The 23,220-nt window shown below is 43.2% G+C and overlaps 1 long non-coding RNA gene across 1 annotated transcript; it reads right to left on the reverse strand.

Annotated features, from left to right (window-relative positions):
- Nucleotides 1-907: 907 nt before the first annotated feature.
- Nucleotides 908-22,095, reverse strand: LOC309564872. Its single transcript, XR_014225765.1, has 4 exons — nt 21,969-22,095; nt 11,282-11,314; nt 7,004-7,087; nt 908-1,063 (listed from the first exon to the last, which is right to left on the reverse strand). It is a non-coding gene; the product is annotated as an uncharacterized lncRNA (long non-coding RNA).
- Nucleotides 22,096-23,220: the final 1,125 nt, after the last annotated feature.

The raw sequence follows: 23,220 nt of genomic DNA on the forward strand, positions 1-23,220 counted from the left end.
TGACCATGTTGCTGTACAAATCTGCCCCCTCGGCTCCTTCATCCAAATACAGGAGGTGTTTTACTGGCCAGATCACTGGGTGAAAAAAGCCTAAAAAAAGAAAATTAATGAAGCCATCATATCTTTTGATTGGTAAGCTGCAATATACAGTATATTTAAAAACTGTATATTGGTTTGATACCACTTTACATGTTGGCGAGCCAGTGAGTACATCCATAGAAGAGTTTCATGATTGGTGTCAAAGAACTGGTTGCTAGGCATTTATTTCATTGTAGACATTCAACATTGTAACAACCATAACCTGCTGATACCAAGGGGAAGTGTCTACAATAGTCATGGGCATATTATTTTTTGTAGTACTATTATGTAAAGTAGTATTTATTAAATGTATTTCATATATTAAATGTTTAGGGGTTAATAGACAATCTAAAACATCATGAAGGGGTTGACGAGGTCAAGAGTTTGGGGACCCCTTCTTTAAATCATTTGTATACTTCCACAATCATAAAAAAACTTCAAAGTTCAGTTCTGCTGTGGTCAAATATCTTGTTGTGTCACGCCAGTGTGGCCAAAGTTCCCAAACCCAGCAGAAGATGTAACTACTGGCAAAGGATCAAGGGAAGGTGAGTGAATTTCTGGCAAACCAACTGGTATTTTTCTATACTTGCAGGGTCTTTTAAAGGGATAAAACACAGGAAATGTGCATGTATTGCAAAGATATTTTACCTTGACATACACTTTAACTGAAGTATGTCTTCTGGCTCAGCTCACATTGAAAAGGATATAGTTTGTTATGGCAGAAAGGAGAAATATGGGTAATAGGGTGCCCTGGTTTTTTTTTTAAACAAACATCTCCATCTCCATTTTAATTTAACAATTGTAGTAAGTTAGGATTACTGTTTGTTAGGATTGTCAATTTATTCTATTATTATTAGGAATGTTCGTAAGACAGAGCCATGTTGCAGAGCATTTTGTGCTTGTAGTATAACCGCCTCCTTGCTGGGACTGGATCATACACGTTAAGGATGCTGAACATGTAACGACGCTCTCCTTCAGACAGCCCCTGGAAAACAACAAAGGAAGATCCAAGTTTTTGCTATTAACTTTGGAAGCAAAAGATTAAAACAGTTTCTATGTTGCTAATATTTATTATACATTAACATTAATTGACCTGGACAAAATAACGGAGTGGGCAACAACTTGGCAAATGAGGTTTAACGTAGAGAAGTGTAAGGTTTTGCACTTGGGGACTAGAAGCATAAAAGCGCAATACACGTTAGGAGGGGAAACCTTGGGGGAATCAAAAATGGAGAAGGATCTGGGAGTCTTGGTTGATGATAGATTAGGCAACAGCATGCAATGTCAGGCGGCAGCTGCCAAAGCTAGCAGAATATTAGCATGCATAAAGAAAGGGATGTATTCCAGAGATAAGACTATAATCCTTCCACTTTATAAAACTCTGGTCCGACCGCATCTGGAGTATTCTGTCCAGTTCTGGTCGCCAGTCCTCAGGAGGGATGTGTTGGAGCTGGAGAGAGTCCAGAGAAGGGCAACTAAACTAATTAGGGGATTGGAGGACCTTGATTATGAAGAGCGTCGGCAATCGCTTGATTTATTCTCCCTGGAGAAGAGACGCCTGAGGGGGGACATGATAGCAATTTTTAAATATCTCAATGGGGATCTCAGCTTAGAAAAAAAGCTGTTTAGTCGAAGGGATTGCATGAGGACTCGGGGGCATACAATGCGATTAGAGGAGAAGCGTTTTAACCTCAGGCAACGTGGGGGGTTCTTTACTGTTAGGGCTACAAGATTGTGGAATTCTCTACCACAAGAGGTGGTTTCTGCGGGAAGTATGGTGGCTTTCAAAAGACTATTGGACGTGCATCTCAAGGATCAGAACATTCAGGGGTATGAGAGATGATTACAGCCACACACACCTACACAGGTTGAACTGGATGGACTATTGTCTTTATTCAACCTCACCTACTATGTAACTATATATGTAATTAACATTAGTCCCTGACCTCAAAGAGCTTACAATCTAAGGTTCATACATATACATACTGGAGTCAATTTAGACAGGAGCCAATTAACCTACCAGCGTGTCTTTGGAGTGTGAGAGGAAACCCACACAGGCACAGGGATAACTTGCAAACTCCAGACAGGTAGTGCTATGGTTGGGATTCTAACCAATCAACCTAGTGCTGCTAGGGGGAACAGTTAACCCCTATAGCCCCGTACACACGCACAGATTGTTGGCCGTAAATTGTTGGCCAACGTCCGATCTGCCGATTGTAGGCTTGTTAGTATGATGCTTCCCGACAACCAACTGCGAATTTTCGGCCGAAAAAAATCTGGTGTGCGCGCTATAAAATTTTTATTGGCCAACAAAAAACGTCCGATTGTTCCTCAGTCAGTACAGATTTCGGCAGACAAAAATCAGATGAGCAAGACTGGGCATGCTCAGAGAAGAAAAAACACACCGAAAGTCAACCAGAACATGACATCACTTCTGAAGTTGGTTTTTGTTGGCCAACAAAAGTCCAGTGCAAGTCTAGAGCACATTTCAACCAACGAACAACACTGGACAAAAGTTGGCCGATCAGTTGGCCAACAATCTGTGCGTGAGTACGGGTCTTATGCGTACTCAGCATTGTATAGAAAAAAAATGCTCACATATTTATTTTAAGCTTTGGACTGGGACTGCAACTTGGGACTGCAAAGTCTCATGACAAGTCCTAGATACAAAAAGCAGTGCCAATAATGAAAAATAACATTTAAAGTCCCAAAGGAGAGTCTTTAAAAGAGGTAAGATGGAAATGAGGTCCTCCAATCACCGGTATACAGAGTCGGAAAGACGTTCAAAATCACCACGTGGCAGTTAAAAACTGCTTACCAGAAAATCTGACCCTCCTCAGAGCGGTCAGAAACGGCAGGGATACCACTGACAAAAGTGACTGGCGTAGAAGTTGTATGGACCTTCCTCCTCCTTCACAGCAAAAGTACCTCAAGAAAATCTGAACCTCCCTTTACAGAGGGGTCAGAAACAGCAGGGACACAATTAGCAGAAAGGGCTGGCATAAAAGCAGAATGGACCTTCCTCTTCCTTCATAGCAAAAAGCCACCATCCGATGTATGGATGGCTGATCTGATCGGCCCGTCCCTCGTATGTCATCTACATCGGCCGATCAGCCCCCCATAGGATGACGATTACCCCCCATACACCGGGCTCCGGGCCAGTCTGGCAGATCCTCTCCGGACACAAAGGTTACTTTTGGTTTTGTTTTGTTTTGTTAAACAAAACCAAAAGTAGCCTTTGTGTCCGGAGAGGATCTGACAGACCAGCCCGGAGCCTGGTGTATGGGAGGTGATCGTCATCCTATTGGGGGGCTGATCGGCCGATGTAGATGACATACGAGGGACGGGCCGATCAGATCAGCCAGGATTTAAGATACATCGGAGGTGGAATTTTTGCTATGAAGGAGGAGGAAAGTCCATTCTGCTTTTATGCCAGTTATTTCTGCCAATTGTGTCCCTGCTGTTTCTGACCCCTCTGTAAAGGGAGGTTCAGATTTTCTGTAGGTGCTTTTGCTATGAAGGAGGAGGAAGGTCCATACAACTTCCAAGCCAGTCACTTGTCAGTGGTATCCAGGGCCGCTGATAGGGGGGGACCACCAGCCCTCTTGTAGGGGGCTCGAGCACACAGGGGGGCCCACACAGAGAGGGGGATTAGTGATGGACAACAAATACAGAAATCTTCCTCCAGCACCTGAATCTGATCTGTCCCTCTCCCTGCTATCAGCTTTTATCTGCTGAGAAAGAGACAGTCGTCCCTCACTAATCCCCCTCCCTGTGTGGGCCCCTCCCAGCACTTATCTCTGCTCAGGAGTTTATTTGTAAATTGTAACTTTGTTTCTCTCTCTCTCTGTCTCTCTGATCACTGAGCTCCAACTGCCCAGCCTGTATATTTTTATCATCCCATCTTCTTTTTTTTTTAGATTTAGCAGGAATTATGCGAGTTATGTTATATTTGTGTCTGATAATAGTGATTTTGTTGTAATTTTAGCTAAATTTATCTTTAATATTTTCTTGGGGGGGGCCCTGCCAGGTAGTCTGTATGGGGCCCCGCGATTTCTAACAGCAGCCCTGGTGGTATCCCTACCATTTCTAACCGCTCTGTAAAAGGAGGGTCAGATTTTCTGGTAAACAGTTTTTAACTGTCACGTGGGGATTTTGAACGTCTTTCCACCTCTGTACACCGGTGATTGGAGGACCTCATTTCCATCTTACCTCTTCTAAAGACTCTCCTTTGGGACTTTATTGTTGTTTTTCATTATTGGCGCTGCTTTTTGTTTCTAGTATTTGCCATTGGGTGTGTAATCTGCCTATATAACTGGCTGCCTATCTGTCATAGTGATCTATTTAATTTTCAGATTCAGAGCGCAGATATCCTCAACTATGTTTTTGTCTCATGACAAGTCGTATCCCTTGATTTCCAATGAGTACCATTCATATCTGTGCGACTTCAAAGTAGTCCCTGCACTACTTTGATCTGGCTTTGATGCGACCTGAGGTCCATGGACCTCAAGATTACACAGGCATTGCTTAAGTCGCGTCTAAGTCGCGCAACTTTCAGGTCATGCAAGTGTGAAAGAGGCCTTATTTTCTGTAACAAAAGCATTGGTAGAGGGGGTATGATAATGGAGGGTGGGGTATTGCCCCAGTCTCAGGTAAGGATATGCTGAGGATAAAGTTGGGTCTAGCCAACCCTTATTAGCAGCTCTTTGAGGTAAAGATAGCCCCAAGGTCATCAGGATATCGTCTATACAGGACAGGGCTGTGGCCGATTCCTCACCCATACAATATTTACATGCACAGTCATCTCCTACACACTAATACCTAGTCTATGTTAATCATACATTCATAACCTTCGACAATGGCGTGATATGATAACCAAAATTAGGCTCCAGGTACAGGAAATGCTACTTTATATAATACCCGATTATAGAATTTTCTCATGATGGCAAATTAGACATGCAAAAAGTATAACATACAGAAAATCCCACAGCGCAAAAGGAGGCACAAAATAAATGTATGCAGCAGTACATCTAAAGGTTTCCTCCAAGAGCAATCACAAATACAGTAATTATAAAACAAAAGTTCGGTCATGCTGCATTAATTACAAAAAATAACTGGCAGTTGCCTGTGTTGTAATAATCTGAGTTACACCTACTGTATATAAAAGTAGGTATTGCCATTTTTTGGTCTAAAATGATCAGTATGACCTATCAGTGGTTTATAATCCATGTTAGAGGATCAGACCATTATTATTAGTGGGTTTTATTGCAGTTTGGCAATTATTATTTATTATACTATATCAGAACCATACTGTCATTTATTGTTTGGAATTAATGCAAGCGTGACTTAACTTGCAAAATGATAACATGTGTGGTAGAAAATAAAAAATATTCCACAGACAATTTTTCTGCTGTTTGAGGTTTGTTGTAAGGCTCCTTTACGTTGGGTATCAGATTGCTGTTTTCTGGTCAATGGGTAGACTTGTGTTGGCTATAGGCACAATAATAAATGATCAGATGTTCACAGGTTCGATTGTTTTAAAGGATTCAATTAATTTAGATTTTGTGCAAGGATCAATCGTTTCTAGTCAATAAAAACAATGATTTATTGATTTCAAATAGACACAATCCTTTCATTGAAATAATCTTTATATCATTGCATATGTGGCTGGTATTAGATCCTCTATTGCATCGTTTTTCATAGCGGATGGATTATTCTTATTTAGAACTGTAGAAAATAAATAATACATACAATTGTAACAAATGTTGGCTTAAAGTGATTGTAAAGTCTCAGCTTTTTTTTTTTGTTAAAAAACTTAAAAAACATTTTAGGGCTGGTTCACAGCAGAAAAACACACTCCAGATCCGTTCCAGATGCGTATTTAATGCATTTTTGGCACGTTCCAGTGCGTTTCCTGATGCATTCCAGATATTTTTCTTCTTTTTTACATTGTACAGGGGGCCAGTGCATTCCGTGTGCATTTCTTAAGCCTTTTACTGCCAGTACAGTCCAGTGCAGGAAAAAATGCAGCATGTTCTACTAAAGAGCCCTGAAACTGACTGCACTGGTGCTGATGTCAACGTTTTGGATCAAGTGGTCCATTGTGGCGGTGGGGTTATGGTATGGGCAGGCGTATGTTATGGACAATGAACACAGGTGCATTTCATTGATGGCATTTTGAATGCACAGAGATACCGTGACGAGATCCTGAGGCCCATTGTTGTGTCATTCATCCACGACCATCACCTCATGTTGCAGCATGATAATGCACGGCCCCATGTTGCAAGGATCTGTACATAATTTCTGGAAGCTGAAAACATCCCAGTTCTTGCATGGTCAGCATACTTACCGGACATGTCACCCATTGAGCATGTTTGGGGTGCTCTGGATCGGCGTATACGACAGCGTGTTCCAGGTCCTGCCGATATGCAGCAACTTCGCACAGCCATTGAAGAGGAGTGGACCAACATTCTGCAGGCCACAATCACCAACCTGATCAACTCTATGTGAAGGAGATGTGTTGCACTGCGTGAGGCAAATGGTGGTCACACCAGATACTGACTGGTTTTTGGACCCCCCCAATACAGTAAAACTGCACATTTTAGAGTGGCCTTTTATTGTGGCCAGCCTAAGGCACACCTGTGTCTAATCAGCATCTTGATATGCCACACCTGTGAGGTGGATGGATTATCTCGGCAAAGGAGAAGTGCTCACTAACACAGATTTAGACCGATTTGTGAACAATATTAGAGAGAAATCGGCCTTTTGTGTACATAGAAAAAGTCTTAGATCTTTGAGTTCAGCTCATGAAAAATGGGGGCAAAAACTAAAGTGTTGCGTTTATAATTTTGTTCAGTGTAAATCTGTCACAAGCACTAACCCAATTTCTATGCCCCTTTTTTTGCTCCTCTTTGAGATTACTTACTTGCAGTAATGGATTCTGCCTTTCAAACTTTGGAATCCTCACTTTTTCTATGTTATGTTTCATTCTATGCAGCTCACCTGTATCCTGAATGAAAACAGTAGGTAAGTAAATATGTATAACATCATAGTTTCCTTGCCACATTTTCAAGCTCAACTCCTACCAAAGGTTTTTTTTATTACCTTCTGTTTTTGTTTTGTATGCAGTGGAAATAGTATAAAACCCAGTGGCGGCTGGTGCTCCATTGGCCGGGGGGCAGCAGACAGACCACACCATACCATAACCCCCACCGGACCACACCAACATGCACACCATACCATACCCCCGGACCACACCAGCCCGCAAGCCATACTTTCCCCCCCCCTTACCGGCTCACTCACCCTGGACATGTGGAGGGCAGGCAGGCAGCAGGGGCGGCTTCCCCCTCAATCTCCTGCGTCTCCTGTCTCCTCCCTCCCTCCTCCTCCTTGGCCAATGGCATGGCTTCTCCTTTTGGCAAATTGGGAAATGGGTCTCAGGACCTGGTTCCTGATTGGCCAGGGGGAGGATCCGTGTGACAATAGCGAATATTCATTCGCTATTGTCACACAACTGGGTGGGCTCACGGCGCAGTGCTGCTCTGCGCCCCGAGCCCACCCTTTTCCGAAGCCTATTAGAGCTTCTAGCTCTAATTACATGCTTCAAAAAAGAAAACCCATTGGAATCTATGCGTCCGGTGCCCTGCATGTAGATTAGGGGGCAGGACGCATGGATAGGGGGGCCCCCAATGGACGAGCTGCCACTGATAAAACCAATCTTGAGCTTTTAGTGCTGTCTCTTTCCCCATTGAAGAAAATTCCTTTGACTTTCTGTCCCAGTGATGGAAAATCTCTTCAATCATAACAGAGACACAGGCACCAATAAAATCAAGCCGCAAAATGATCAGGCGCCAATTAAAAGAGACAGAAATTGGAATAGGCAAGTCTAATAACAGCACTGTGGTTCATAGCTGCTAATGAAAAGCTCCGGGGAAGGAGTGGCTCAAGGATAGCAACAATGCTTTCTTAAAGCGCTTATAACCAGGCTGAAATGTCCTGAGTATATATAGTCATTGGATCTGAGCCATAGTCTTGTAATTAACAGACTTCCACAGAAGTGATAACAAATTTATTGAACCTATGGTTTCATAGGATAGCCATAAAAATAGTCTAAAAGGTAAAACTAAAAAAGGCTGTGTAAATCAGATGCTCCACTCTATCTTGCCGACAGATAGAGATGTCTGGGATAAATCCACAGCTTTGGCAGGCACCAGCAAAGATGTTGTGTAGCTGGACTGCCCCGTAGGGCTAGTCAAAGGATTAGTGCAGGGATCCTCAAACTACGGCCCTCCAGCTGTTGCAGAACTACACATCCCATGAGGCATTGTAAAACTCTGACATTCACAGATATGACTAGGCATGATGGGAATTATTGTTCCTGAACAACTTGGGGGGGGGGGGGGGCAAAGTTTGAAGACCCCTGGATTAGAGGCTGGAGATGTATAACGTTGTCCATGGCTCTAGATAAGACAGCAACCCAAGAAGACAACAGGTGATCGTCCGAGAAGACGCTGCATCTGTGTTGGGGCGGCTGGCGATGACGTCACTCACCGCGTAGGGCTTTCTGTGTGTTGACTTCTTGGGTCTCCCTCTGAATACCTGCAGACAGTCACTAGGGGGATTTTTCACACATCCATCCTTACTCCCAATTGCTCGTTACTCAATAAACAGTCCAGGGGATTTGTTTTTTTATTTATTGTGGAACTTGGATGGGTGAAGGCAATAGTGGGATACTCCAACTTATCTACTCACAGTAGATGAGGACAACTCTCACTTGGCCTCACCAGGTTATTTGTGGAAGTAGAAACACTGCTTTAACCATACTGCCACTTGTATGGAAGAATTAGGTCTTCTTGCTCTCTTCAGCAACAGACTTGATGCAACTACTTTATCTTCAGGATACTCTCTAGCATCCTCTTGACTGACACCCATCCACTGAGTCTTCTAGCTGAAGGAATGGCCCTCTCAGGACAGGCCCCATGACACAGATCTGTACTCACTGTATGCAGGATCAGATCCTTTCCAGTGTCTCCCTTCCAGTCAGCTCTGCAGAACATCTGGGTTCAGCTCCTCCCTGACTCAGGCCCTCAGGTCGACCACCTGAGGCCACATTACAACTCCTACCGAGGAGGGGCAGCTGCCCCCTCCCTCCAGGACCCCTCTTTTTAGCTGAAAGACTCCAAGCACATGTGCCCTTGCCATTTATACAGTATACCAACATACACCAAGGCACTTACCGCTGCCAATCACCATGCTGTACTAAATGCCTGTGCACTAATTTGTCAGGTTTCCTCCCACTGTACAATATGCCTCTCTATTGGACCAGGGTGAAACATTTCAGACAAGCTGAGCTCCACCTGAGCACCATGAGCAGACCCTACCAATAGATCCTGCTCCCTGGTAGGCAGAGAGCAATATAAATGTACCTGGCAATCTCTCTGGTAAGCAGAGAGACCCAAAAACTATACTTTCTCTTCTACATAGGAGGGTGCTACATATATATATATATATATACACTGCTCAAAAAAATTAAAGGAACACTTTTTAATCAAAGTATAGAATCAAGTCAATTAAACTTCTGGGATATTGATCTGGTCACTTAAGTAGCAGAGGGGGTTGTTAATCAGTTTCAGCTGCTTTGGTGTTAAAAAAAAATTAACAACAGGGGCACTAGATGGGCAACAATGAGATGACCCCCAAAACATAATGGTTTTACAGGAGGAGGCCACTGAAATTTTTTTCACTACTATTCTCTTTTGACTAGTTTTGCATTTGCCTAGGGTCAGTGTCACATCAATACGTGCCATTGCCAGAAGGTTTGCTGTGTCTCCCACCACAGTCTCAAAGAGCATGGAGGAGATTCCAGGAGACAGGCAGTTACTCTAGGAGAGCTGGACAGGGCCAAAGAAGGTCCTTAACCCATCAACAGGACTGATATCTGCTCCTTTGTGCAAGGAGGAATAAAATGAGCACTGCCAGAGCCCTACAAATAGACCTCCAGCAGGCCACTGGTGTAAATCTCTCTGACCAAACAATCAGAAACAGACTTCATGAGGGTGGGCTGAGGGCCCAACGTCCTCTAGTGGGCCCTGTGCTCACTGCCCAGTACTGTAGAGCTTGATTGGCATTTGCCATTGAACACCAGAATTGGCAGGTCTGCCACTGGTGCCCTGTGGTTTTCACAGATGAGAGCAGGTTCACCCTGAGCACATGTGACAAATGTTAAGGGGTCTGGAGAAGCTGTGGAGAGCATTCTGCTTCCTGTAAAATTGTTCAGCATGACCAGTTTGGTGGTGGGTCAGTGATGCTCTGGGGAGGCATATCCATGGAGGAACACGCACCTCTACAGGCTAGACAATGGCACCCTGACTGCCATTAGGTATTCGGATTAAATTTTTGGACCCGTTGTCAGGCCCTATGCTGGTGCAGTGGGTCCTTGGTTCCTCCTGGTGCACAATGCCCAGCTTCACGTAGCAAGAGTATGCAGCCAGTTCTTAGAGGATAAAGGAATTGATACCATTGAGTGGCCCTCACCCTCGTCTGACCTAATTCCAATCGAACACCTCTGGGACATTATGTTTTGGTCCCTCTGATGCCACCAGGTTGCACCTCAGTCTGTTCAGGAGCCCTGTGATGCCCTGGTCCAGATCTGGGAGGAAATACCCCAGGACACCATTCATCGTCTCATTACGAGCATGCTCCAACGTTGTCAGGCTGTCTCTAATGGTCACCTCTAACATGTCCCGATTCTCTGTCCTCTGTAGAATGTTACCAATCTCTGAGGGTCTCCTGTAGCATGTTTTCATCTCTATTTCCACAGCATCTCTTGTAGCATATCCTCAGTATCCATTTACTCCAGTAGCAAGCCCACAATCTCTGACTATCTCCTGTAGTATGCCCCCAGTCTTCAACTGGCTCTGTAGCACATCTGCAGTCTTTTTAGATCTGGCCAGATCTGATGTCTTTTTTTTTATCTCCGTCAATCAGAGGGTTGATGTTAAAAATGTGCATTTATTCCCCCATCCACACAAGCTAGATAGATGGAGGATTCCTCCGTGCTGTGACATTGTATTCTGATAGTGGATCTCCTCCACTGATTTACAAACGTTTTCCAACATAGAACTAGGGCCAAGGACATAGGATAAGGGGAAGCCTAATTATCCCTTTAAACGTATTATAGCATGATAGTAAAGAGTCTTCTCACCATGTGGTGGTTGAGATGTCACTTGTCCTTAGCCTGAAAAACACAAGAAGATGCAATCAATTCATATAACGGTGATAAACAATTTACTAAACTGCAAAGTACAAAATTTTGCACGTCTCAAAAAACATTATCCCACGCAAACTGGCGGTGTACGCACTTTTTCATGCTGAAATGACAGAAAGTGCACCAAGGCAACAGGGAGGAAACTGTCCCTGAAATGCAATTGCTGGTCATTGAGTTTAGGAGTCATGGTATGCAGGGGTATTATAACCTACATTACCTACCAAATAATCATAAAAACATAAAACTTAAATTTGGAAAACTAATGTACAGAAATTTTTTTAAAAAGCCAACATAAACAAATTGCAATGCCAATAATGTTTGAAGACAAGAATCCTTGCTACTTAAACTTTTTCAAAACTTCAAAAAAAAAAGCTCCATCTGGCTTGCCAGCAGCTAAATATCATCTGGTAAAAAAAAAAATAAATAAAAAATGCTTATGATGTCGTTGGAGCATGAACATTTTCTCTATCTGGCTCATTCAAGGCTGTTGTCCACTGCCTCGTAGATGTTAGATCATCCTTCATCATTCAGCCAAAAAAGGAGGGATCCAGAAACTATAATGTATAGTCTATTGGTACTTAAAAAGTCATATATCTTAATCCCTTTGGAGCACATGGCAGTTAAAAGAGATTTCCATGTGAAGACCAATTCACTATATAACAATGGTTTAAACCAGTGGTCTTCATACTATGGCCCTCCAGTTGTTCAGGAACTACAATTCCCATCATGCCCAGTCATGTCTGTGAATGTCAGAGTTTTACAATGCCTCATGGGATGTGTAGTCCTGCACCAGCTGGAGGGCCAAAGTTTGAGGATCCCTGGTTTAAACTATCTGCATATCTATTACAAACTGTTATAGCAGGGAACAAAAAGGGGTATGATCACTGTTGTATTTTGGATTTTGCTGCCCTAGGCAAGTCTAAAATCGGATGCCCTCCACCCCATCTAAATTTGTCCCACCCCTTCCTGTCCGTTGACACCTGCTGCCATCTGATCCGATCCTGTCTTCCTATGAGTTTTTAATATATTGTGCGACAATAAATTGCATGTCAATACTACACTTAGGTGGCGCTTCCTTCTTTCCCCTTTCTTCATTTCCAGATACAGAGCTTGCTAGACTCTGAGGACAGCTGCTGCCTATATACTTATATATATTTTTTATCTCATATTGCCTACCGATGGACTATTAATGCATGGACTTATGTACATTGATGTTTTTTGCTGACACAGCAAACATCTTTTGCACCAGATACATTGTGTTTGTTCTGTATGATGACTTGTTGGGGCTCCTCTGATTACCAGCAGACAGTCACTTAGTGTACAGTTCACACATTCATCCTTACTCCCAATGGCTTGTTACTCTATATAAATCCTGTATAATAATAATAATACTCAATAAACAGTCAAGGAGTGTTGGTTTTTAGTATTTATTGTGGAATTTGGATGGGAGAAAGGAATAGTGGAATACTCCAACTGGAACTATATACAGTTGACCATACTGCCACGTGTATGGAAAGGGTTAGGTCTCCTTGCTCTTTTTCCAGCAATAGACTTGGTGAAATACTTTATCTTCAGGATACTCACTAGCATCCCCTTTACTGACACCCGTCCACTGACTCTTCAAGTTGCAGGGATGGCCCCCCTCAGGTCAGGCCCCTTGACACAGTTCTGTACTCACTGTATGCATAATCAGATCCTTCTCCCTTCCAGTCAGCTCTACAGGACCTCTGGGTTCAGTTCCTCTTTAGCTCTTTAGGCCCTCAGGTCGATTACCTGAGGCCGCATGGCAACTTCAACAGAGGAGGAGGCAGCCGCCCCTCCCTCCGGGACTCCGCTCTCCAGCTGACAGACCCCAAGCACATGCGCTCCTGGCATTTATACAGTATCCCAGCGTGCACCGAGGCACTTTCCTCTACCAATCACCAGGGCTGTACAAAATGCCTGTGCACTCATTTGTTAGGTTTCCACCCACTGTCCAATATGCCTCCCTATTGGACCAATGTGAAACACTGCAGACAAACTGAGTTGCACCTGAGGATATCGAGCAGACCTCACAAGCAGATACTGCTCTCTGGTAAGCAGAGAACAATATAAATTTACCTGGCAATCCTTCTGGTAAGCAGACAGGATCCAAAACTATACTCTCTCGCTCTAGCACCTACCTAGGAGTGTGCTACACATACTGATTTAAGTGCATTGAGAAGGGATGAACAAAGAGGAGGGGGAGCCAGGTGACTTTTGTTTAATATGGAGAAGTAAAGGGATGCAGCAGAACCCTTTAATTTTCTTATTTTAGGAAAATTTTGAATAGCTACGAAAATCTGGCAAGACAATCAGTTCTTCCCATGAAAAACTCTAACAGTAGCTTTAATGAGAAGATGGAGAGAACCCACTAACACGTGATCAGTGATAGTAGTTCAAATCATAGTAGTTCAATTTTGGAACTTTTACAATGAACCTTCATATAAAGCCACACAACTGTTTACACAGTATGGCCATACACAGATCCTGTGATTGGGCAGAAATTCAATCCGAGGGTCATCCTGTTGACACCACCTGACTTGTCAAACTTTGAGTGACAAATTGAAGGAGCCAGGTGGAAAAAAAGTCAACCGAACGTCTTCAGCCAATCACTGTTTGCTGTGGGATGCCAGCTGTCAAAATAGCATTAAATGGCAGTGCAGATGGCAGTGTAGTACACGTATGGCCATTTTTACACAATTGGCCAGACTGAACAGGTATTGCAAAAAATGCAAAACCAAGAAGTGCCTGTAGGCAGGTAGCCTACTGCATGTATAGTCAGTACCCAGCTGCCCGAGTAAGGGGGAAAATTTTAATGTTTTGCTGTTTTTCCTCGCTATGTTTGAAGGCTTTCGCTGGGGTCCAGCCTCTCTCCTGTGTTTTATAAAAGGGAAGAGGTTTGGACCCAAGGGGGGCTCCGGGGAACACTTCGGAAATGCATGAGGAAAAGACTTCGCTAAAGACTTGCTGGGACCTATGGTCGGCCTGGAATGCCGATTTGCCAGAAGAACACTGGAACATGGACTTCTCTGTTTGACCACTGCCAAATTTGGACTATCCTCTAGGAGACTACAACTGTGCAGGTAACCTGGGGCAGTCACAGTTAGGTTCAGTTAGGGAAGGAAATGGTACTGTATGTCATACATGTTCTGCCAGAAGTTCAGTGAATTTGTTTCTACTGTTTAAGGATTTGTCTGAAGTTACTCAAGGGGTGCATGTGGGGTCCTGGCATCTCTACAAGGAACCATGGTCTGAAATAGCACATTGGGGTCTGTGAAACATTACTGCAACGCAAGGTTAGTCTGTAAATGTAAAAGGAGAAGAAGTTGCCATGGGTAACCAAATAAGGAAACAGCAACCAGTCGTTGGCATAGCACCTGGTTAGGTGACGGGTCCTCTGGTAGTGAGGGGGTTCAGTTTTGTGACTCCCTCCCTAGCTGTCTGTCTCCACCGGTTACCGAGAGTGAACTAGCATTACGGAGATCTATGGCCTGTTCACTAGGTACATAAGGCAAGAGTTAATTGAGAAAATACAAAATGAAAGGCGCAAGACTGTTAGACTCGGTTCACACTACAGCGATCCGACCTAGGGGGCGACCTGTGAAGTCGCGTGCACCGCGACTTCGGCATGACTTGCATGGACTTCATAAAATTAATGTCTATGCAAGTTGCTCCAGGTCGCCCTGAAGTAGTACAGGACCCTTTTTCTAAGTCGGAGCGACTTGTGTCGCTCCTATTAGAACGGGTCCTGTACTACACTATGGGACGCGACGGTGCGTGACTTGTCAGGCTGACCAAGTCGCCTGACAAGTCGTACTAGTGTGAATGGAGACTTATTCCAACAAGGATATACCTACAGAAACAAAGTAAATTATATTAATCTAAATTGGGAGACTAAATTAATTTCCAATCAATAATCCAGGTAACAGAGATGTTATGATGTAATAGTCTGTACTGCTAAAAGACCGTTCATTGAGGGCAACCACCAACGTGCAAACAGAAGCAGGTTCCAGCAAAAGCTGAGAATGAAACAAAAAAGGAGAGGCGCCTCTAAGTGTAGGAGTGAAATGTGGTTTAATAAGAATAATAAAATGGCACCTCACCAGGATAGGAGTAAATCAGACACATCTATGTGCAGTGGTATTATCCCAATAGGTTCTAATCAGTGACTGTTTCACTGTCCGCCTGCTCCCACCGTGTGTGTCATTCCTCGCTTGTAGAAGTCAGGTAAGGGGCAATCAGTTCCAAACTAGGCTTGGGGCGCAGATGGAGAGCAGCATGGAGTGATGACGTCACTGGGATGCGACACGTTTCTGAGCTGGCGAACTGCAAATGACCCGTCAGTCGCCCTCCTTTTTCAAAGCTATAGTGCAGGGATAAAGGATTGACTATATATAGCCCCAAGGGGAGTTTCCAACAATACGAACAAACAAATCCTAAAGCGCTATACAGTGGGTACGGAAAGTATTCAGACCCCCTTAAATTTTTCACTCTTTGTTATATTGCAGCCATTTGCTAAAATCATTTAAGTTCATTCTTCTTCCTCATGAATGTACACATAGCACCCCATACTGACAGAAAAACACAGAATTGTTGACATTGTTGCAGATTTATTAAAAAAGAAAAACTGAAATATCACATGGTCCTAAGTATTCAGACCCTTTGCTGTGACACTCATATATTTAACTCAGGTGCTTTCCATTTCTTCTGATCATCCTTGAGATGGTTCTACACCTTCATTTGAGTCCAGCTGTGTTTGATTATACTGATTGGACTTGATTAGGAAAGCCACACACCTGTCTATATAAGACCTTCCAGATCACAATGCATGTCAGAGCAAATGAGAATCATGAGGTCAAAGGAACTGCCTGAAGAGCTCAGAGACAGAATTGTGGCAAGGCACAGATCTGGCCAAAGTTACAAAAAGATTTCTGCTGCACTTAAGGTTCCTAAGAGCACAGTGGCCTCCATAATCCTCAAATGGAAGACGTTTGGGACGACCAGAACCCTTCCTATTGCTGGCCGTCCGGCCAAACTGAGCTATCGGGGGAGAAGAGCCTTGGTGAGAGAGGTAAAGAAGAACCCAAAGATCACTGTGGCTGAGCTCCAGAGATGCAGTCAGGAGATGGGAGAAAGTTGTAGAAAGTCAACCATCACTGCAGCCCTTCACCAGTCGGGGCTTTATGGCAGAGTGGCCCGACGGAAGCCTCTCCTCAGTGTAAGACACACGAAAGCCTGCATGGAGTTTGCTAAAAAATACCTGAAGGACTCCAAGATGGTGAGAAATAAGATTCTCTGGTCTGATGAGACCAAAATAGAACTTTTTGGCCTTAATTCTAAGCGGTATGTGTGGAGAAAACCAGGCACTGCTCATCACCTGTCCAATACAGTTCCAACAGTGAAGCATGGTGGTGGCAGCATCATGCTGTGGGGGTGTTTTTCAGCTGCAGGGACAGGACGACTGGTTGCAATCGAGGGAAAGATGAATGCGGCCAAGTACAGGGATATCCTGGACAAAAACCTTCTCCAGAGTGCTCTGGACCTCAGACTGGGCCGAAGGTTTACCTTCCAACAAGACAATGACCCTAAGCACACAGCTAAAATAACGAAGGAGTGGCTTCACAACAACTCCGTGACTGTTCTTGAATGGCCCAGCCAGAGCCCTGACTTAAACCCAATTGAGCATCTCTGGAGAGACCTAAAAATGGCTGTCCACCAACGTTTACCATCCAACCTGACAGAACTGGAGAGGATCTGCAAGGAGGAATGGCAGAGGATCCCCAAATCCAGGTGTGAAAGACTTGTTGCATCTTTCCCAAAAAGACTCCTGGCTGTATTAGATCAAAAGGGGGCTTCTACTAAATACTGAGCAAAGGGTCTGAATACTTAGGACCATGTGATATTTCAGTTTTTCTTTTTTAATAAATCTGCAACAATGTCAACAATTCTGTGTTTTTCTGTCAGTATGGGGTGCTATGTGTACATTCATGAGGAAGAAGAATGAACTTAAATGATTTTAGCAAATGGCTGCAATATAACAAAGAGTGAAAAATTTAAGGGGGTCTGAATACTTTCTGTACCCATTGTACACTACAAAAATTACTACACACATCTGCATACATTTTAAGATTACACTCTGAGTGAAAAAATTCTATACAATTAGATAAAAGACACACAGTGTATATGCACACACCATTAATTATAAAATTAATTTTGGTTAAGAAGCACTTAATAAACAATAAAATATGATTAAAATAAAATAAACAACCGAAACCTATGTACTTTTTTAAAATTAATTATATGATGACCATATGGAATTGTTTAAACAATATTGATAGAGAATCATAATTACATGTTATTAGTAGAAATTAGCTTATGTTATTTTTTTTTAAAAAGATAATGAACTTAATATTAATTTTGACACCGTAAGGTCTTTCCTTTGCATGTCTAGCTGATCATAAACGGTAACCAGTATATATAAGTATTAATGTAGCAGGATTCCCAGCCGTTTTGCTGGATATGGGTCCGCCAGGGTTACCGCTAGCAATAGTAGCACAATTAGGCATATTCTCCAAGTGTGAGCTCTGTGACAAGAATCAGTCCAGTATCTTTGGGTTTTTAGGTTTATTGAGAACTCGGATGGGAGAAGGGATGAGTGGGACACTCTTCTGGCTCAACTATGCACAATATTAGGGGGGCAACTGAAAAAATGCCTGCTGACGCTGACTTGACGCTAGCTGAATGCTGGTCAAAGCCAGTTGGCGCTAATGAATGCTGACTTGCGGTCTGTTAGCACTGAACTGACTCCTGTCACTGTAGCACAAAGTCCTTGTAGAAGCTCCCTTAACACTTTCCTTTGAGGTTACTTGTACTCAGCCACCGGCGCCCTCTTTACACACACACTTCTCTTCAGGGCTTAGACTCTGGCACCCACTTTCTAAGCTACCTCCTGGTTAGCAGGCTCCTGGATCCCTCTGACCTTCCAGAGTGGTCTGCTATCCTAGGCAGACCCCTGGGCAGTTTTCAGTACTCACGACACTGCTTTCCTGGAAACTTCTGCCCCAGCAGCTCCACTCGGTCCTCAGCACACTGGATCCCTCTCTGCAGCTCAGCTCAACCTTCTGTCCTCTAGGCCGCCAAGGACACCTTTTCTGACGCTGACAGGAGGAGAGACAGCTGTCACCCTCCTCCTGGGACTCTGTTTCCCGCCAAAGACGCTCTGTAATGTGCTCCCCTCAGACTTATATCCCCTCCCAGGATGCATTGCAGCAGATTCTGCCCTCTGGGATAGATACAAGCCCTGGTATGCTATTGGCCAGGTTTCCTCCACTGTCCAATGAGAGCCCTCATTGGATACAGTGGGGAGACTCCCCAAGCTCAACAGGCACACCTGGAAACACATGACAGCCTAGCTGAACAATTAGGCCCCCCTGATAAGCAGACAAGGCCCCCTTATGGTTTTCCTAGCACCTACCTAGGAGGGTGCTACATCAAGTATAAGGATCTAATAAACCACATGTATGTACACACACATACTGTATATGTATATATGTATATGTATTCTGCTACATATTTTTGGTAAAAAAAATCCCAATAAGTGTATTTTTTTTAGATTCAGTTGTGAAAATAATTTTTACTTATAACCACTAATATACTTTTTTTTTTTTTTGCCTATTCCAGGTTCCTGTATACCTTGACTATTTCATGTACATGCAGGGGGTTGGGGGTTTCTGTTTCAGTGAGTACAGTAATAAAGTAGCACTTTTTAATAATGAGTTCTAATAATTAGTTTTCAAAAATAATTTTTCGTCATCATGCCATTAATTTTGATCTTAAAATGATTTTTGGACCACGTTGAGTGTCAGACATAAAAATATTGAAATAATTTGTACTGTTGCCACACATATATATTTATACATCTTTTAATTTTTATCTTTCTCCCTCTATTATAATAAATAAAAAAACTCTTTGCCAAGTTATTTAATAATATTCGCATCCCGATAGCTGCGTATGTATGTCTATATACATATATGTGTGTGTACATACATGTGGCTTCAATATTAATATTAAGTTCATCATCTTATAATAAAATAACATAAGCTAATTTCTACTAATAACATGTAATTATGATTCTCTATCAGTATTGTTCAATCCATTCCATATGGTCATCATATAATTAATTTAAAAAAGTACATAGGTTTCGGTTGTTTATTTTATTTTAATCATATTTTATTTAGGTGTGCTTCTTAACCAAAATTAATTTTATAATGAATGGTGTGTGCATATACACTGTATGTCTTTTATCTATTGTGTACAGTTTTTTTTCACTCAGAGTGTAATCTCAATATTTGCAGATGTGTGTAGTAATTTTTGTAGTGTATAGCTTTAACATTTGTTAGTTTGTATTGTTGGCAATTCCCCTTGGTGCTATATATAGTCGATCTCTTATCCCTGCAAAAAGGAGGGCGACTTCCGGCAAATCCCTTTGAAAAAGGAGCACGACTGCCGGGTCATTTGCCAGGAAACGTGTGTCGCATCCCAGTGGCGTCCTCACTCCATGCTGCCCTCCATCTGCGCCACAAGCCTAGTTTTGGAACTCATTCCACCTTACGGTCAACTTCCTAACGGTCACTGATGAGAACCCTTTTGGGATAATACCACTCCACATAGATGTGTCTGATTTACTCCTATCCTAGTTGCCATTTTACTATTCTTATTAAACCACATTTTACTCCTACACTTCGAGGTGTCTCCCTTTTTTTGTTTCATTCTAAGAGTTAAGTAAGAGCACACATGAGATTCGCACTCAAGTGCCGATCGTTCATGCATGGCCGGCAGGACCCCATTCTTTTACTGGGAGCAAGGTAACAGAGGTACACTAACTAGTGAGTGGGTATAGGCTCTGCATGCCCCTCCTAATGCAACACATACACCTGTACAATTGTGTAGGACAAGGCATCTTCTGGGGTGACTCCGCATATAACACTACACAAGTAATCTTTGAGCGGGGGGGGATTCCATTAATAGTTACATAGTTACATAGTTTGTGAGGTTGAAAAAAGACATCAGTCCATCCAGTTCAACCTATGATGTGCTTGTGTTTGCTGCTAACCGTACATTGTATACCCCTGTATGTTGTGGTCTTTAAGGTGCCCATCTAATAGTTTTTTGAAACTATCGATGCTTCCTGCTGATACGACTGCTTGTGGAAGAGAATTCCACATCCTTACTGCTCTGGCAGTGAAGAACCCCTTACGTATTTTATGGTTAAACCGTTTTTCCTCTAGTTTTAGTGAGTGGCCACGTGTCTTATTGTATTCCCTTTCTCTGAATAGTTTGTTCCTTATGCTAGGGTCACCAGTACAGTATTTGTACATTGATATCATATCCCCCCTCAATCGTCTCTTCTCCAGAGAGAATATGTTCAGTGCTTGTAGTCTTTCCTCATAGCCGATGCCCTCCATTCCCCTAATTATTTTTGTTGCCCTTCTCTGGACTTTCTCCAGTTCCAGCACATCCTTCCTGAGGACCGGTGCCCAGAACTGGACAGCATACTCCAGATGTGGCCGGACCAGAGTCTTGTAGAGAGGGAGAATAATCTCTTTATTTCTGGAGTGAATCCCCTTTTTTATACATGCCAGTATTCTGTTGGCTTTGCTTGCAGCGGCTTGGCATTGCATGCCACTGCCAAGCCTGTTGTCTACCAGTACCCCCAGGTCCTTTGCCATTTTAGATTCACCCAGAGGTTTCCCCCCTAGTGAGTAGCTTGCTTCCATGTTTCTGGCCCCCAAGTGCATTACTTTACATTTTTCAACATTAAACCTCATCTGCCATGTAGTTGCCCACCCCATTATTCTGTTCAGATCCGCTTGTAAGGTTTCCACATCCTGCATAGAAGGATATTGGCATACTTAGTTTAGTATCATCCGCAAATACAGTGATTGTGCAAGATATCCCCTCCTCTAGATCATTTATGAATAAATTAAACAGGATTGGCCCAAGGACAGAACCTTGGAGGACCCCACTTAATTGTTAATGTTTGATTTTTCAAATGACTGTGGCTCCCGCCTGGTCCTGGGCACTGGTGAGCATGCCTTGTTGCAAAGTGTTACCCCTGTGGTAATATTAGTGACCCTGGACCCCGCTTGGCATAGCCCAAAGAACTAACCCCGGTGGGTAGACCTCCCATGTGACCCAGAACTTGGTGCCCAACAAGTTAACATGAAACGTGTAGGAACGGTCTATATCCCCAGCCTACATGCCGTTTTTTTTTCAACTGTTTGCTTGAAGTACTGTATTCGAGGGTGTATAGCAGTGTGCAGAGGATTTACTAAGAATCTCAATTTTGTAGAAAGTGGCACAGACCGTGTACCTATCCTCTGGCCATAGATCTGCTTTATATACCATTTGTGGCTTACTAAAATTTTAGTTCATAAAGTGACAAAAGGAGATGTAATTCTTGAACCTTACAGAAGTACATCTACCATGGCTAAGAAATGTTAGTGTAAACCTCCAGGATTCTATAGATAATTAAAAAGAAGCACACAAAATACACATTAATATATGCAGTAAATCCTGACAATAGAATGAAATATTTAACTACCTGTTCTTGTGTCTCCCGTAGACCTTGTTGTGTTGTGTTGTGTTGATAGCTGGTTACCAATGAGATATGGGTGGAGAGTCAAACAGGATTAAAGCATGTTTGAAGGTTACATAGGAGACATCTGGTCATTAGAGAGGTAATGTAGAACTAATATTACATGGAAGATACAACAAAAAAAAACAATACAAAAGGGCATAGACACTCACACTATTGCAGGTGTGGGAAGCTGTGTAAATCACACGTGTTCCTGCACCCGCAGGCAATCGCAGCAAAAGCGTGTTGCATTGGAACATGCTCTGAGGTTTTCCATACGTGGAAACTCATGGTGCCCACACACCATGTGGTTCACCTGTGGTTGTGTTTTTAACCACATCAATACCAGACACTTTTACCCCCTTCCTGCCCAGGCCAACTTTCAGCTTTCAATGTTGTCACACTTTGAATGATATTTGCATGGGTATGCAACACTGTACCCATATGACAGTTTTAGCATTTTTTTCACACAAATAGAGCTTTCTTTTGAAGTTATTCAAGCACCTCTGGGTTTTTTCTTTTGTTGCTAAATAAGCAAAAAAAGAATGAAGTTTTTCTTTGTTTCTGTTATAACATTTTGCAAATAAATATTCTTTCTTCATAAATTTAAGCCAAAATGTATTCTGCTACATTTCCTTAGTGAAAATTACCCAAATCAGTATATATTATTTAGCCCAGTGGTTCTTAACCATTTGCCGACCAGTCACTGGGACTGTACTGCGGCAAAGTGGCTTGTTCCCGTCCAGCGACGTAGACCTACGTTGCTGGACTCCTCCCCTTGTGGGCGGCGCTCGCGCGCCGCCGGAGGCTCGCTCCCGCTGTTTTCAGTCACAGCGGGAGTCGGGCCAGGGGAGGAGCGGCGGTGCTCACCGCCGCTCTTCCCCGATCGTCGGGGAATCGAGTCTGGAGATCCGCCCGCTTGTGTAAACAAAGCGGGCAGATCTCCTAAGTGACAAAAAGTGACAGATTGCAGGGTTCAGCATAGCTGAATCTGCGATCTGTCCCTGTGTCACTCAGTCACCTCCCCCCACACATGTCAGTAAGCACCAGGCATACATTAACCCCTCCCTCTCCAATAAAATTAACCCCTTCCCTGCCAGTGTCATTTTTACAGTAACAGTGCATATGTATAGCACTGATTACTGTAGTAATGTCACTGGTACCCCCAAAAGTGTCAAAAATGTCAGTCAAGGGTCCGATCTGTCCGCCGCAATGTCGC

This window comes from Pelophylax lessonae (genome assembly GCF_965119305.1).
Source record: "Pelophylax lessonae genome assembly, chromosome: 9".
Lineage (NCBI taxonomy): Eukaryota > Metazoa > Chordata > Amphibia > Anura > Ranidae > Pelophylax > Pelophylax lessonae.